Source organism: Suncus etruscus, chromosome 7, assembly GCF_024139225.1.
Source record: "Suncus etruscus isolate mSunEtr1 chromosome 7, mSunEtr1.pri.cur, whole genome shotgun sequence".
NCBI classification, from domain to species: domain Eukaryota; kingdom Metazoa; phylum Chordata; class Mammalia; order Eulipotyphla; family Soricidae; genus Suncus; species Suncus etruscus.
Window position 1 is genome coordinate 83,030,193 of NC_064854.1, and position 16,718 is coordinate 83,046,910.

A 16,718-nucleotide genomic window follows, 5' to 3' on the forward strand; every position below is an offset into this window, starting at 1 on the left:
AAAATGGAAATTAAAATAAAAATGGTAAAGAGGAAAGTTATGAGAGAAAAGTACAGTGGTAAGCACAGTTGTAAAAATTATCATACCTCCAATAAAATCATCAATACAATGGCAGAAGATTTAGTAAGCTCTTGTAAACTGTACCTTCTATTAAATTGGTATGTTCCTATAGGGATGATAGTATCAAATAAAGTTGTCCAGAAATTCAAATCACTATTATTGACTTTATGACTTTTAGGGGCTTGTATGATGCTGCCAAGCCTCTAGGAAGAAGGAAGATACCAGGGAAGGGTTCCTGCACTCACTTCCAAAAGTCCTGATGATATCAGGCAAAAACCAGCATACCAGAAGGGTGGTCATATCAATATCCTTGAACAAAATTGCAGAGGGTCACAGATGAGGCATAGGCCTTTGAGGAAACACAGATTCTGGGCAATGGAGGCAGCAAGTGTGGCTTTGTTAGGGCAACGACTAGCCTATCCTCTCCTCCTGAGATGGCCAGCTTTCTGCCCAGTGGACTGGTGAAGTCATAATCTTTTATGGATCAATTTACACCTTAGTTTGAGAAGAGTGAGTATATGGAGCTGGCCGATTTCAAACATGGCAACTCAGTAGAACACAAACCCCTTCATGTGGGCTGGAGAATAAGTTGCAGGGTGATAATAAATGGTGGGAAAGTAGTGGAGACAAGCTTATAGTGAAGGAAAACATTTAACCAAAAGAAAGGAAGAGAAAGGTGATGCTGAAAGGTGGTAAAGTGTTATTTATAAAATCTATTCGTAATTGTATTGTAAACCACGGTGCAAACATTTACATATATATTATAATATATTAGATATAAATTCCCTTTTATAGAAGCAGTCTGGTAAGTAGGAGGCAACTAGGGATAGAGAGCGCTGGAAGTGGATATTGGTGAACTGATTGATGTTGAAACATTTTCCTGAACCCAATTATGAATAACATGGTAATTTTAGGATAACTACATAAAACATGAAATAAAAATATCTCTCCTCTGGTTGTAAAATAAAACCCCACAGTATGAAATAACCCCACAGGCATATTTTCATCTCAGGCAACAGGTCTGAAGTGGGTAGGTTAGCTGCAAAGAACTAATAAATGAAGCCAGACAACAAAAAGTTATAGAATCCATTTGCTTCTCACCTCATGGTTATCTCTGTGTGCCACAGACACACTTCTCTTTCTTTATTAAACCAATACCAATTCACAAGAAGGAGGAAGGTCAGATGATACAGGTGGGCTTTTATATATCAAAGGGCAAGATATAAAGGAAAGATGTGGGTGGGGGTAACACCTTTGTTTTGAGTTAATAGCTGGATGTCATCTTATAATCCTCAGTCCTGAAATCAGTGAATTTACTGCTTAGACTCTGGTTGAACTTTTCTTCCTGGTCTTCCATGCCCATAAATATAGTACATTCCCCAAAATTCAATGAACTCAACTGCAACTTATATAGATTTCTCAAATACATTTATTCTGCTATTCCCAAATAAATTCAATATCTGGACATTTGCTTTTGCTTTTTTATTTACATTGTAACTATCAAGATGCAAAAATCACATACCCCTTTTGGTTCTTCAGAGACTGGATCTATAAATAAGCATGAAGCTCATTGATCTGAGGCACATGATAAGATAAGTAAAGAGAAATTTATCAAAATGTATTTATGCATATACCATCTGAACCAACAAAGCTCAACATTTGGTCTTACCTGTCTTTTCATTGAATTTTTAATTGAATTACTGTGAGACACAGTTTTTAAGAGTTACTTATGGTTGAGTTTCAGTAATATAAGGTTCCAACACATATTCCTTAACCATTGTTCATTTCCTGCCAACTATTTCCCCAGTTTCTCTCCCATCCCCATAACCACCACCAACTTCCTGCTAAGGAAAAGAACTTTACTTTTTCTATTTTAACTTTCCTCTTTCTCTCTGTCCTTCTGTCTCTCTCTCTCTCCTTTCATTTAAGCTTTCTAGTTTGCAATACTATTCCTGGCAGTATATCACCCATAACTGCCATTCATCAGGTGCCAAACTAACAAACCAAGCTAACAAACTTGGGAAGGAAGAGAAAAGGAAGGTCAGTTAGAAGAAGGTGGCCAAAAAAGAAAAAGTGAAATGATTTGAATTCTACATTCTCAATTAGTTTCATTCTGGAAGGTCTTCAGAAAGATGTTTACATGTAAATAAGTCTTCAAGACTTATTTCACCCCATTTTTCCTTTAAAGCCCCTACCATGAACATAATTTTATATCAAAAAAATATTTGAACAAATAGTTACTCCCCAGTGCAATGCCTTATATACTCAAAACTCTTCATAGTTAGCTCATCTATAATTAACATAACTTTGCTTGGATAGATTCAGCAGATGGCTCTTTGAAGCAAAGGTAAATATCTGTCTTTTGACTACTGTTATTCATTCACAAGACTCTAATAGGAACAAATCAATAGAACTAAATCAAATTATACATATAGTAAAATGTAATTAAAAATTCCAACATCTTTTGCATATTGCACATAGACAGTGAAGTTAAGAAATAGCTTTCAGGGCCGGAGAGATAGCATGGAGGTGAGATGTTTGCCTTTCATGCAGGAGGTCATCGGTTCTAATCCCGGCGTCCCATATGGTCCCCTGTGCCTGCCAGGAGCGATTTCTGAGCCTGGAGCCAGGAATAACCCCTGAGCACTGCCGGGTGTGACCCAAAAACCACAAAAAAAAAAAAAAAAAAAAAAAAAAAAGAAATAGCTTTCAGAGATTAACATATGGAAATATATTAAGCTGAGAAGCTTCTGCTCCTCAATGGAAATAGTGCCCAGGATACAGGAGCCACCCATTGAGTGGGAGAAAGCAGGATCACAAATGAAAGGGGAGAGATTACAACAGAACCCCAAGAAATCCAACACATCATGAGAGCATATTATGAACAACTATACTCAGTTAGGCTAGAGAACCCAGAAGAAAGTGACAGATTCTTGGAAAAATACCAGCTTCCAAGACTAGAAAAGGAGGATTTAGAAAGCCTAAACAGGCCAATGACCTATTCACCCAATACCCATCAGATAAGGGGCTAATTTCCAAAATATACAAGGCACTGACAGAACTTCACAAGAAAAAAACATCTAATCCCATCAAAAAATGGGGAGAAGAAATGAACAGACACTTTGACAAAGAAGAAATACAAATGGCCAGAAGACACATGAAAAAATGCTCCACATCACTAATCATCAGGGAGATGCAAATCAAAACAACGATGAGATACGACCTCACACGACAGAGAATGGCAAACGTCACAAAGAATGAGAATAAACAGTGTTGGTGGGAATGCCATCTAGTTCAACCTTTATGGAAAGCAATATGGAGATTCCTCCAAAAACTGGAAATCGAGCTCCCATACGATCCAGCTATACCACTCCTAGGAATATACACTAGGAACACAAAAATACAATACAAAAATCCCTTCCTTACACCTATATTCATTGCAGTACTATTTACCATAGCAAGACTCTGGAAACAGCCAAGATACCCTTCAACAGATGAATGGCTAAAGAAACTGTGGTATATATACACAATGGAATATTATGCAGCTGTCAGGAGAGATGAAGTCATAAAATTTCCCTATACATAGATGTACATGGAATCTATTATGCTGAGTGAAATAAGTCAGAGAGAGAGAAAGACGCAGAATGGTCTCACTCATCTATGGGTTTTAAGAAAAATGAAAGACATTCTTGCAATAATAATTTTCAGACACAAAAGAGAGGAGGGCTGGAAGTTACAGCTCACCTCATGAAGCTCACCACAAATAGGGATGAGTTTAGTTAGAGAAATAACTACATTGTGAACTATCCTAACAATGAGAGGGAATGGAAAGCCTGTCTAGAGTACAGGTGGGGGTAGGGTGGGAGGAGGGATATTTGGGACATTGTTGATGGGAATGTTGCACTGGTGATGGGTGGTGTTCTTTACATGAGTGAAACTTAAACACAATCATGTAGGTAATCAAGTTGTTTAAATAATATATATATATATATTATTTAAAAAAAGAAACAGAAAAATCCCATAATCCCACACCAAATGAGGGTCAGAACTCATCTTGGTCTCCTGTTGCTGCCAGTGCCTTCATTAGAAACTCTGGTCCACATATTCCAATCATGGTTGACTACAGTTGTACAATGACATCTCTCTATTGTCTCTGTCAAGACAAAGCCAGATTCATCAATATTTTCAAATCAAAGCAGCTTTCTGTGGCATTATTTATGCCATTCTTTGCTGTCCTGAGTCACTGATGTCTTATAGGGTGATGGGTGGCCATTGCTAGTGCTGCCATAACCATAATCCTAATAAAAACTGCTGCTTAGTGTGTGTCCACAACCTTCTCAGAAGAACTCAGATAAGATCCACGGTGGTAGTGAAAGAGTATATGCTGGAAAAAATGCAGCACGCTTCTCTAAACTGTGCTCTGCCTCTTCCTAGGTATACCATATCCTTTATTTTTTTTTCTTTTTTTTTTTTTTTTTTTTTTTTTGGTTTTTGGTTTTTGGGCCACACCCGGCGATGCTCAGGGGTTACTCCTGGCTATCTGCTCAGAAATAGCTCCTGGCAGGCACGGGGGACCATATGGGACACCGGGATTTGAACCAACCACCTTTGGTCCTGGATCGGCTGTTTGCAAGGCAAACGCCACTGTGCTATCTCTCCGGGCCCACCATATCCTCTCTTAGGAAGTCTTTCTTATCATATTTTTTTTACCATAAGACTTTTTCCTCCAAAAAAAGTTCATCTTATGGAGCGAATGCTGCCTGGGGCTGAAGTCTGAGTGCAGGCAGGGGAGGAGAGCAGAGGAGGGAGATGGGGAGGAGAGCAGAGGAGGGTGATGGGGAGCACTGGTGGTGGAAATGTTGCACTGGTGAAGGGAGGTGTTCTTATTATGACTAAAACTCAACTACAAATATGTTTATAATCATGATGCTTAAATAAAGATATTGTTAAAAAAAATAGCTTTCAGCTCAGTGAGAAAAACCCCACCCTGAAAGGCAGATCCAGAAAGGGGAGCCTGCTTCACTACCTATGGTGCCCAAAAAGCATGTCACTTGCAGGTGAGTGGACCACACATTTCTCCTAATCAATGAACATCATCACAGCACGTAGAAAACATCACACTGCAAGTGACAATGGTAAAACATGCAGGCCTCCACAATGCTTAGAATTAAGATAGTGGCTCTGATAACCTGAAATGTACCAAACACATATTTAGCATCTCAGATAAGGACTTTAGAGAATAAATATGTAGGATGTTCTTTCAACTCAAAGAAAGCATGAAACGAACTGAATGAACAACAGATATGAATCAAGAGAATATGAGAGTAGAAATGAGAAAAATTCAAAATAAAAAATAGTACTGAAAAACATGGTAGGTAAAATGAAAACGTCACTGAAAAGTCTCTCCAACAGAGTAACAATGGCTGAGGACAGAATCAGTGAGCTGCAAGATGAGTTGCATAATAACTCCATAAAACAAAACAAGATTGAAAGGGCGTAAAACAAATGATCAGACTTAGAAAAATCCTCAAAGAATGTGAACATATAAAAATAGAAGTCTTTGATAAAATCAACAGAAACAACAGATGAATCAGTATAGTCATAGAGACCCAGGAAGAAAATCCTCATGAGGAATCAAGTCAAAGACATATTGCAGAGAAACTCCAAAAGCTAAAGAGTACATGCAAACAAATCCTGCATTAAGAAGAATACCAGCTAAAAGAGATCCAAAGAAAAGCACCACAGACACACCCTAGTCACAATGACAAATACCACATATAGGAATAAAATACTGAAAGCAGTAAGATCAAAAAGGGCAATTATATTCGGCAGAGCATCCTTAAGATTTAAAGCAGATTTGTCACAAGAAACCCTCAAAGCTTGAAAGGGGAGGAATATAGTAGCAAAATTCAATAAAATGAAAGTACCATTAAGAGTAGTCCACCCAGCCAGACTTAAATTTGAAGAAAGGATTGAAGATTTAAAATGATTGAAAGAAGGTTTGAAGGAAGGATACATAGCTTCACAGATAAGTAACAGCTCAGAAACTTAATAGACACAAAACTAGCATTAAAAGATGAACTCCCACCCCCAAATGCACCATTTCTTCCTGCAAAGGCATACTGAAAAAGGGGAAATTTTACATATAAAAACAAGCTCTTATCTACTAGGGATAAGAACTCATACTTCTTTACAATACAAGGGCACCTCCCACCTTGAACATATGTCATGTGGACCCAACTTAGACTCCAGGTAATTAGACAGTGACCATTCAACCCTGAACCCTAGATCCCAGATATAAAACTAACACAGTTTTCTGCAACAGCTCCAGGAACCAAACTCCCTCTGGGACATTCTTAATACTTCTCTGATACTAAACATGCACCAGGTTTGATATGATATCCTGACAATGAGGGAATGGCAACAACCTTATCTAAGATCTTACCTCACCATCTAGGTGAAATCAGAAGACTTGTCATCCTCTGATCTGTGCAAAAGCCAAGATCATTATCTACAGAAGACTGATTGTGACAACCAATGCTGAACAGAAATTATCCTGGGACCAATAAAAAAAAAAAAAAAAGCCCTAGTCTAGGCCTTGGCCTATGATCTGTACAATACCCAAGATCTCTAATTCCAGAAGTCTGACTGAGACAACTGCAACTGAACAGGACTTCTGGAAACATAATGAAAGACTATCCTAGGCTTCATCCTAGGATCAGGGCAAAAACAAAGACTACCAATTACAGAAGACTGATTAAAACAACAGTGATGAAACAAGACTTCTAGAACAGGGGTCTCAAACTCAATTTACCTGGGGGCCGCTGGAGGCAAAGTTGGGATGAGGCAGGGCCGCATAAGGGATTTCACCAAAAAAAAGTCCTCAAACATCATTATTAACAGTTTTAATTATTTCTTCTGAACATGAATAGAACATTGAGTGAAGATCATGAACAGTTCTTCTGAACTTGGCATCTTTTGCCTATTCCTTGCTGCCAGAAACTTGACAGTGCTTCTTCTCACAAATTTGAACCACATTTGGCTTTAGAGAGGAAGCAGTTGATACCCTCAGTATGGCTTGAAGATGATCATCATTAAGTCTAGACCTATACTTTGACTTATTGAAGTTCAATGTGGAGAATAACTTTTTCACACAAATATGTGCTACCAAAAAGACACATGGTGCGCTTGAACATTCGGGAAAGCTCAGGGAAACTAGGGGGCAATTCTCTCAAAAATTGCCCATGCATATCTGCTTTTCCACTAATCTCCCTGAACTTGGCTTTGAGATCAGAGTTGACTGCAGGTCAATGAGCTCCATTTGAAGCACAGGAGGAGCATCTTGCACATCAAAGGAAAAGGGGTCCACAAAAATTTGGAAAGTGGCTCTGTGCTTTTTGAAGTCTGCAAGTCTGTGATCAAATTCCTTCTCTAGCTTAAAAATAGCATCAACATAATTCTCACCACTGAATGGTATGTTTGCATCCACAAGTTCCTTGCATGCTGGGAAATGGCAAAGGTTTGTCTGAGAGAGCTGGGATTTCCGTAACGCAAGTTTTATGGAGAATGCTCTCACGTCATAGGCAGCATTGATAAGCTGCCCCGGGCCTTGTAACATCTTGTTTAGTACATTCAGCTTATGTGTGATGTCAACAAGAAAAGCTAAGTCCATGAGCCATTTGTGATCACTCAACTCAGAAATAGCATTCCCATCCTTCTCCATGAAGGCTTTCACTTCTTCTCTCAACTCAAAAAATCTTTTCAGGACATTTCCCTTGCTGAGCCAACGCACCTTGGTGAAATAGAGTACATCTCCATATTCTGACTCCATTTCCTCTAAAAAAAGCACGGAACCTCCTGTGCTTTAAGCCCCTGGATCTGATTTGGTTGATGCAGTTCACAACAACAGACATCATATTGTCACACAACAGGCATTTACTGCAAAGGGCCTGCTGATGGATAATGCAGTAAAGAGCAATGGCCTTCTCTACACCCTCCTCTTCAAGTATTTTTTGAACAAGTGCTACCAGTCCATTTTTCCTCCCTGTCATGATGGCACTCCATCAGTTATTATTCCAACAAACCTCTTCCATGGCAAACCTGCATTCTCAATGGCATCACACAGATGCCGAAATATCTCATTAGTGGTGGTCTGGCCATGCATTGGAATTATTGTGAACAACTCCTCTGTCAATTCAAAATTGCAATCAACACCACGGACATAAATTGTGAGCTGTGCATTGTCTGTTATATCTGTGCCCTCGTCAAGAGCAACTGAGTATGCATCAAAACATTTGGCTTTCTCACACAGTTGATGATAAATGTCACTTGACATGTCAGAAATGTGCTCTGCCACAGTGTTGGCAGAAAGGCTGATTTTGCTAAGCTGACCTTTCTTTTCTGGACAGATAATACTTGCAACCTGTAACATGCATTTTTTAACAAACTCTCCTTTGAATGGTTTCCCTGCCTTAGCAATCATCTCACTAACAATGTAACTAGCTTCTACTGATGCAACATTCTCTTTGGTTGCTTTCTTGAAAAAATCTTGTTGCCTCATTAGACATGCTTTAAGACTGGCAACCCGCTTGGCTCTCTCATTTCCTTGATATTTTGCACATTCCTCAGCATGTTTAGTTGAATAATGGTGTTTCAAGTTGTATTCCTTGTGCACTGCAACTTTTTTTTTTTTTGGTTCTCGGGCCACACCCGTTTGAGGCTCAGGGATTACCTCCTGGCTAAGCTCTCAGAAATTGCCCCAGGCTTGGGGGGACCATATGGGACACCACAGGTCACAATCTTTCCTTGGCTAGTGCTTGCAAAGCAGACACCTTACCTCTGGTGCCACTTCGCCGGCCCCTGTGCACTGCAACTTTCTCTGAGCAAATAAGACATGTGGGGATGCCCCTGTGCTCAACAAAGAAATACTGCGTCTCTCACTTTTCCTGAAATTGTCTGTGCTCGTCATCAATCTTTCTCTTCACTGCAGGCTTTGATGAAGTCATGATGAAGGTATGACAAAATCTAATTCTGTAATAAACTTCTCTCCCTTCGGCCTCCGATAATGCAAGGGACAGTGGGCAGGAGCAGCGGAAATGACGTCTGTGCTAGGCGCAAAGTATTCACAGTTATTCGCTTACTGAATATTCGCAATAAAAAATCGCATTAGTAAGAAAAAAATTGCAAAAAATCGCATTAAATATTTGCATACCCCGAACGAAACTGCTCGGGGTATGTGAATGTTTAATGCAATGTTTTTTCTTACTAATGCGATTTAAAAAAAATGCAACACTTCACAAATTTGCATGTCATCCTTGCGCAGGGGCCATGTTAATTTTCTTTGTATAGTTCCAATTTTAGTATATATGCTGCCGAAGTGAGCACACTAAAGCGATTTTTATTGCAATTATTCTGTAAGCAAATAATGGTGAATACTGCGATATTTGAAGGCCAGATGTGGGCCACAAAATGTTGTACAGAGGGCCACAAATGGCCCGCAGGCTGCAAGTTTGAGACCCCTGTTCTAGAACCATAAAGAAAGACTTCATCATATACTCCATTCTTTGACCTGTGCAGATACCAAAATCTCTAGATACAGAGGTCCGATTTCATCATAGATGACAGACTAGAAGTTTTCCATACACTACAAAAGGATGTAGGGGAGAGTAAATGAACATGTAGTTAGTCCCATGACAGTATACTTCAAGTGCAGAGAAACCCTGTATCTTTTAGGCCAAGGGAATTCCCTTTCTAATTTCCCCAATACTTACTGTGCCTATGCAGAAAAAAAAAAAGAAAAGAAAAACAGCACAAAATAATTTTTTTGTTTTGGAGGTTTTGTTATTATTGCTGTTGTTATTTTCATTTATTGTGCTTTGTTTTTATTTCAGGACCATAGTTATTGTGTGGTGGTTGTCTTTATTGCTGTGGTGCTTTTTGGATTTTTTGTTTGATTCTTCTTTTTATATTGATGTGTTTCTCTTCCTTTTTACCTTTTTCTCTCAAATTATTATTTATAGCCTGTAGAAGGACTCCTCCCATTTTTTGCTTGTTTGATTTTTACCCCCATTTTATTTTATTCTTTTCTTCAAACAGAACCACATAACTTGAACCATCTTGTTCCACCTCTCACATTGAGGGGAAAACAATGGAGGGTACCAAGACCAAACAGTTGTATGATCATTAAGTAGTAATAAAAATGATCGGACTTAAACACCAAACCCAATCCAATGACAACAGAATTGATACCCAATCTACAACAAGCTAGACACAGAAGGAACCACTTATACTAGCAGCCTGGAGGGTAAGGGAGGGGAATATGGGATGCATGCTGGGAATGGGGGTGGAGGGAGGACAACTTTGGTGATGGGAATTCCCCTAATTAAATGTCAATATGTCACTAAAATAATACTGTGAAAGATATGTAATCCACTTTGGTCAAAATAAAAATTATTATTATAAATAAAAAAGATAAAACTGAAAGGTCTGCATTAAGACAAGAGAGACCAACAGACAAAACAACCTCCTACAAAAAGATGACACTAAAGCCCATGACAATTATTCGCTCAATGTCAATGAACTAAATGCTCCAGCTAAGACATATAGAGTGGGGGCCAGCGAGGTGGCACTAGAGGTAAGGTGTCTGCCTTACAAGCGCTAGCCAAGGAAAAACCTTGGTTCGAGCCCCCAGTGTCCCATATGGTCCCCCCAAGCCAGGGGCAATTAGCCAGGAGTAACCCCTGAGATTCAAACAGGTGTGGCCTGAAAACCCCCCAAAAAGTGGGGGGGGGGGGCGGAGAGATAGCATAGCGACATTTGCCTTGCAAACAGCCGATCTAGGACCTAAGGTGGTTGGTTCAAATCCCGGTGTCCCATATGGTCCCCCGTGCCTGCCAGGAGCTATTTCTGAGCAGATAGCCAGGAGTAACCCTTGAGTACAGCCGGTGTGGCCGAAAAACCAAAAACCAAAATAAATAAATAAATAAATAAAGTGAAAAAATTCATCAGAAATCTGAATTCAACATGTTCCTGCCTACAAAAAACATATCTGAATTGTCAGAACAAAAATAGACTCAAAGTCAAAGGATGGAGGACAATCAATCAAGTAACTATACTAATATCAGATGATACAGACTTTAGACTTTAAAAGATTATAAAGGAAAGAGATGTACATTTCTTAATCAAGGGATATGTACAACGGAAGAAAGCACATACCCAATGACGGACAAGCAAAAATATTTAAAACAATTACTGACAAATTTGAAAGAATATACCAATAGTTAGACAATATAGTGGAAACTTCAACACAGCCCTGTCACCCCTTGATAGGACAATTAACCTAATAATATAGCCAAAAAATATACTGGCTCTGAAACAGAAATGAAAGAGTGGCTTAGCTTATATTTGTGTGTATATGTATATGTGAACATATGCACATATGTGTAAATATATGTGCTAAGCCACTCTTCCATTTTTCTTCATATACATACATATGTATATACATATTAGTGTGTATACACACACACATATATATATATATATATATCGGTCTTCATCTATCGATAATTGGATACACTGCAGACATTGTGAACTCTGTCTTCTCTACTGTGTCAAGGAACTCCCACCCAGATCATTCCCTGAGGGCACTTCTTCAGACGTGAGCCATTCCCACCCACAAAGGGCAGAGCCAGAAGAGTGAAGCAGCCATGCACATTTCCTAGCCAATGAACCCCATCACAACACATAGAAAACATCACAATACAAGCGTGACAATAGGACAATGGGGAAATAATGCAGGCCAACCCATGCGCAGAGAATAAAGATTGCAGCCCTGATAACCCCATAACTTCCAACTACCTATTTATCTTCTCAGATGAGGAGATAGAGAAGAAATATAAAGGATATTTATAGAAATCAAAGAAAGCATGTACCAAAATGAACAAACCATAAACCAGAATCAAGAGGATATGAAGATAGAAATCAGAAAACTCCAAACTGAAATAACAGGACTGAAAAACTCAGTCAACAAATTGAAAACCTCACTGGAAAGCATCTCCAACAGAGTAACAGCAGCTGAGGACAGAATTAGTGAGCTAGAAAATGAGATGCATAACAACTCAATAAAAAGAGAGAGAGAAAAGAGATTGGAAAAGAGCCTTAAAGCAAATGATCAGACAATGGAAAAAAATCCTCAAAGAATGCAAAAATAGAAGCCTTTGATAAACTCAACAGAAACAACATAAGAATCAATGGAGTCCCAGAAACCCAGGGAAAAAATCACCAGGAAGAATAAACTGTCAAGGACATAACTGCAGAGGAACTCCATAGCTAAAGACTGCATGCAACCAAACACTGCATACCCTAAGAAAACCAGCTTAAAAAGACCCAAAGAAAGCACCGCAAGACACATCCTAGTCACAATGATGAATCCTACAGATAGAAGTATAATACTGAAAGCAGCAAGATCAAAAAGGGAAATTACAGTCAAAGGACCACCCTTAAGATTTACAGCAGACCTTTCACAAGAAACCCTCAAGACCAGAAGACAGTGGTGCAATATAGTGACAAAACTCAATGAAATGAACGTTTCACCTAGAATACTGCACCCATCCATACTCACGTTCATATTTGAAGGAAGTACACATAGCTTCATGAATAAAAAAGCTCAGAAACTTTAAAGAGTCAAAACCATCTTTAAAGAAAAAAGGAAAGGTCAACTTTAAAACAAGGCAAACAGACAAACCAAACTCCTAAATAAAGACAACACTAAATCCCATGACAATCATCTCTCTCAACATCAATGGATTAAATGCACCAGTTAAGAGACACAGAGTGGGAAAATGGATCAAAAAGCTCAGTACAACGTTCTGTTGCCTACAAAAAAACGCATCTGACCAAACCCAAAGTCAATGGCAAGAGAATCAAGATACCAAATCGATAAGCTATGCACAAAGGAAATCTGTTACATTAGTAGTTTGGGGACAAATGGGGGAGGTATGGGATACATGCTGGGAACATGGGTGGATGGAGGACAACATTGGTGTTGGATTGGCCCGAATTTACTGTCACAATATACCATAAATATAACTGTGAAAGACTTGTGATTCACATTGGTGACAACAAAAATTATTTTTTAAAAAAGAGAGAAACACATCTGAAAAGTCAGAACAGACTCAAAATGAAAGGTAGGAGGACAATCATCCAAGCAAACAACTCCCTTAAAAAATTTGCTGTGTTGTGGCTGAGTGGTAGCACAGTGGTAAGGTATTTGCCTTGCACACAGCTGACCCAAATGGATGTGCGTTTGATACCTGACATCCAGTATGGTCCTCCAAGCCTGGAGCGATTTCTGAGTGCAGAGCCAGGAGTAACCCCTGAGCGAGGTTGGGTGTGGTCCAAAAATAACAGCAACAACCACAACAAAAAGCTGGAGTAGCCATATTAATATCAGATGTCACAAACTTAAGACTTAGAAAAGTTATAAGGGACAACATTGAACATTTCATAGTAATCAAGGGATATATACAACAGGAAGAAATCTTACTTAAAGATGGACCAGAAAATTACTTAATACAATTGTTGACAAAACTGAAAAAGACATTAATAGAAAAACAATAATAGTGGGAGACTTCAACACTGCCCTATCCCCACTTGATACATCAACCAGGTTGAAACCCAACAGAAATATACTAACTCTGAAAGGATAAATGGAAGAAGTGGCCTAGAAGATATATATAGGGCACTCCATCCCCCAAAAATTATATACACATTTTTCTCCAATGCACTTGAGTCATTCTCCAGGATACATCACATGCTGCCCATAAAGTATACCTCGATAATATCAAGAGGATAGAAATTAAAAGGATAAAAATTAAAAGCTCTGAAATTAAAAGTAAATTACAAAGGGACACAGAAGAAAAATTAACCCTGGAAATTAAGCAGCTCACTATTGAATAACCAGTGGGTCATATATGAGATCAAAGAGAAAATTAAAACATTCTTGGAAACAAATGCAAATAAAGACACAAATTATCAGAACTTGTGTGACAATGCAAAAGCAGTACTGAAGAAAATTTATAGCTTGGCAAGCACACATCAGGAAGAAATAAAGGGCTTACGTAAATAACTTAATGATACACCTCATAAAAGTAGAAAATGATCAACAAAAGAAACCAAAAATAGGTAAGCAGAAGGAAATAAAGAAGCATAGAGCAGAAATCAATGAAGTGGAAATCCAAAAAACAATCCAAAAGATCCACAAAATCAAAAGTTGTTTCTTTGAAAAAATAAACAAGATTGATAAATCACTAGCAAAACTTACAAAGAAAAGAAGAGAGAGAAACTTAATAAAGCAGATAAGAAATGAAAAGAGGGTGATCACTACAGATACTGCAGAGATTCAAAGAATAATATGAGGCTACTTTAAGAAACTCTATGCTACAAAACATGAGAACCTGGAAGAAATGGATACATTCTTGGGCTCTTATAATCTTCCATGGTTAAACCAGAATGATCTAGCATGTCTAAACAGATCACCGCTACTGAGGAAATTAAAATGGCAATCAAAAGCCTTCCAAAAAACAAGGCCCAGGCCCAGGCCCAGGCGGATTCACTACTGAATTTTTTCAAACCTTTCATGAGGAACTACTACCAATCCTTTCAGAATCTTTCGTGAAATTGAAGAAACAGGAACACTCTCAAGTAGTTTCTATGAAGCTGACCTCACTCTTACACAAAAACCAGACAGAAATGTTGCAAAAAAAAAAAAAAAAAGTAAACTACAGACCAATATCCCTGATGAACACAGATGCAAAGATCCTCAATAAAATCTTGGCAAATAGGAACCAACATGTCATCAAGAAGATCATACACCACGATCAAGTAGGTTTCTTACAGGAATGCAAGAATGGTTTAACATACAAAAATTAATCAAAATAATACATTATATCAACAAAAATAAAATAGAGCCCATATGATCATATCAACAGATGCAGATAAATCATTCAATAAGATACAACACCTCCTCCTCTTCCTCCTCCTCCTCCTCCTCTTCCTCCTCCTCCTCCTCCTCCTCCTCCTCCTCCTCCTCCTCCTCCTCCTCCTCCTCCTCCTCCTCCTCCTCCTCCTCCTTCTTCTTCTTCTTCTTCTTCTTCTTCTTCTTCTTCCTGACCACACCCGGTGATGCTCAGAGGTTACTCGTGGCTATGAGCTCAGAAATCGCTCCTGGCTTGGGGACCATATGGGATGCTGGGAGATCAAACCATGGTCTGTCCTACATCAGTGCATGCAAGGAAAATGCCCTACTGCGTGTGCCAACACTCCAACCCCATCAGCACCCCTTCCTGATTAAAATTCTCAACACTATGGAAATGGAAGCAAGTTTTCTAGGTACAGTCAAGGTCAAATACCACAAGCCAATGAAGATAAACTCAAAGCCTTTCCTCCAATATCTGGTACAAGACAAGGTTGCCTTCTCTCACCACTCCTATTCAATACAGTGCCGGAAGTTCTTGCCATAGCAATTAGGCAAGTAAAAATTCGATGATTTGTTATATAAATATATAATATAGAATCTTAGTGTTGGGGTGAGGCCTTTATTGGCACAGCACATGTAGCTCCTTGGCCAACGGGTCTGAAGATTTTAGGATAATGGCGGAGGGATTCACAAGCAGTCAGATGATGTTTCAGAAGTCAGCCAGTTTTATTACAGTCCTAACAGCCATGTCATTTCTCCACACAGCTTCTAAGCTAAGATTTTTATGGAGCCTCTTTCCTGCTGCCCTCCAAGATCCCTTGGTGCCTTTTTACTCCTCCTTCCTCCCAGGTACCACCTTTATTCCCAGTCACAGAACCCTCCCAGCTGTGGTTGGGTCTGAGCATCCACATATGAGCATATGGAATTGGGGAAGAGATAACAGACATCCCAATAGGAAAGGAAGAAGTCAAGCTGTCACTGTTTGCAGATGACATGTTACTAAATATAGAAAACCCTAAAGACTTTACCAAAAAGCTTCTAGAAACAATAGATTTATATAGCAAAGTGGCAGGCTACAAAATTAACACGCAAAAATTAATGGTCTTCTTATACACCAATAATGATAAAGAGGAAATGGACATTAAAAAATCTCATTCACGGGGCCGGAGAGATAGCATGGAAGTAAGGCGTTTACCTTTCATGTGGAAGGTCATCGGTTCGAATCCCAGCATCCCATATGGTCCCCCGTGCCTGCCAGGAGCAATTTTTGAGGACGGAGCCAGGAAAAACCCCTGAGCAATGCCGGGTGTGACCCAAAAACCACACACACACACACAAATCCCATTCACATTAATGTCACACAAACTCAAATACATTGGACTCAACTTAAATAAAGAGGTAAAAGACCTATACAAAGAAAACTACAAAACCCTGCTTCAAGAAATAAAAAAGGTCATAAGGAAATGAAGACACATACCCTGCTCATGGATTGGGAGAATTAACATAATTTAAATGACAATACTTCACAAAACGTTGTACTGACTTAATGCAATCCCTTTAAGGATACCAATGACATTCTTCAAAAAGTGATCAAACACTCTTGATATTCATTTAGAAAAACAAACACTTGGGGCCGGGCGGTGGCGCTAAAGGTAAGGTGCACCTGCCTTGCCTGCACTAGCCT

The 16,718-nt window shown here is 39.0% G+C and overlaps 1 non-coding gene across 1 annotated transcript; it reads right to left on the minus strand.

The window, feature by feature from the left end:
• Window positions 1–9,337: 9,337 nt before the first annotated feature.
• Window positions 9,338–9,444, minus strand: LOC126015205 (U6 spliceosomal RNA). Its single transcript, XR_007498093.1, has one exon. It is a non-coding gene; the product is annotated as a U6 spliceosomal RNA (small nuclear RNA).
• Between the last annotated feature and the right edge of the window lie 7,274 nt (window positions 9,445–16,718).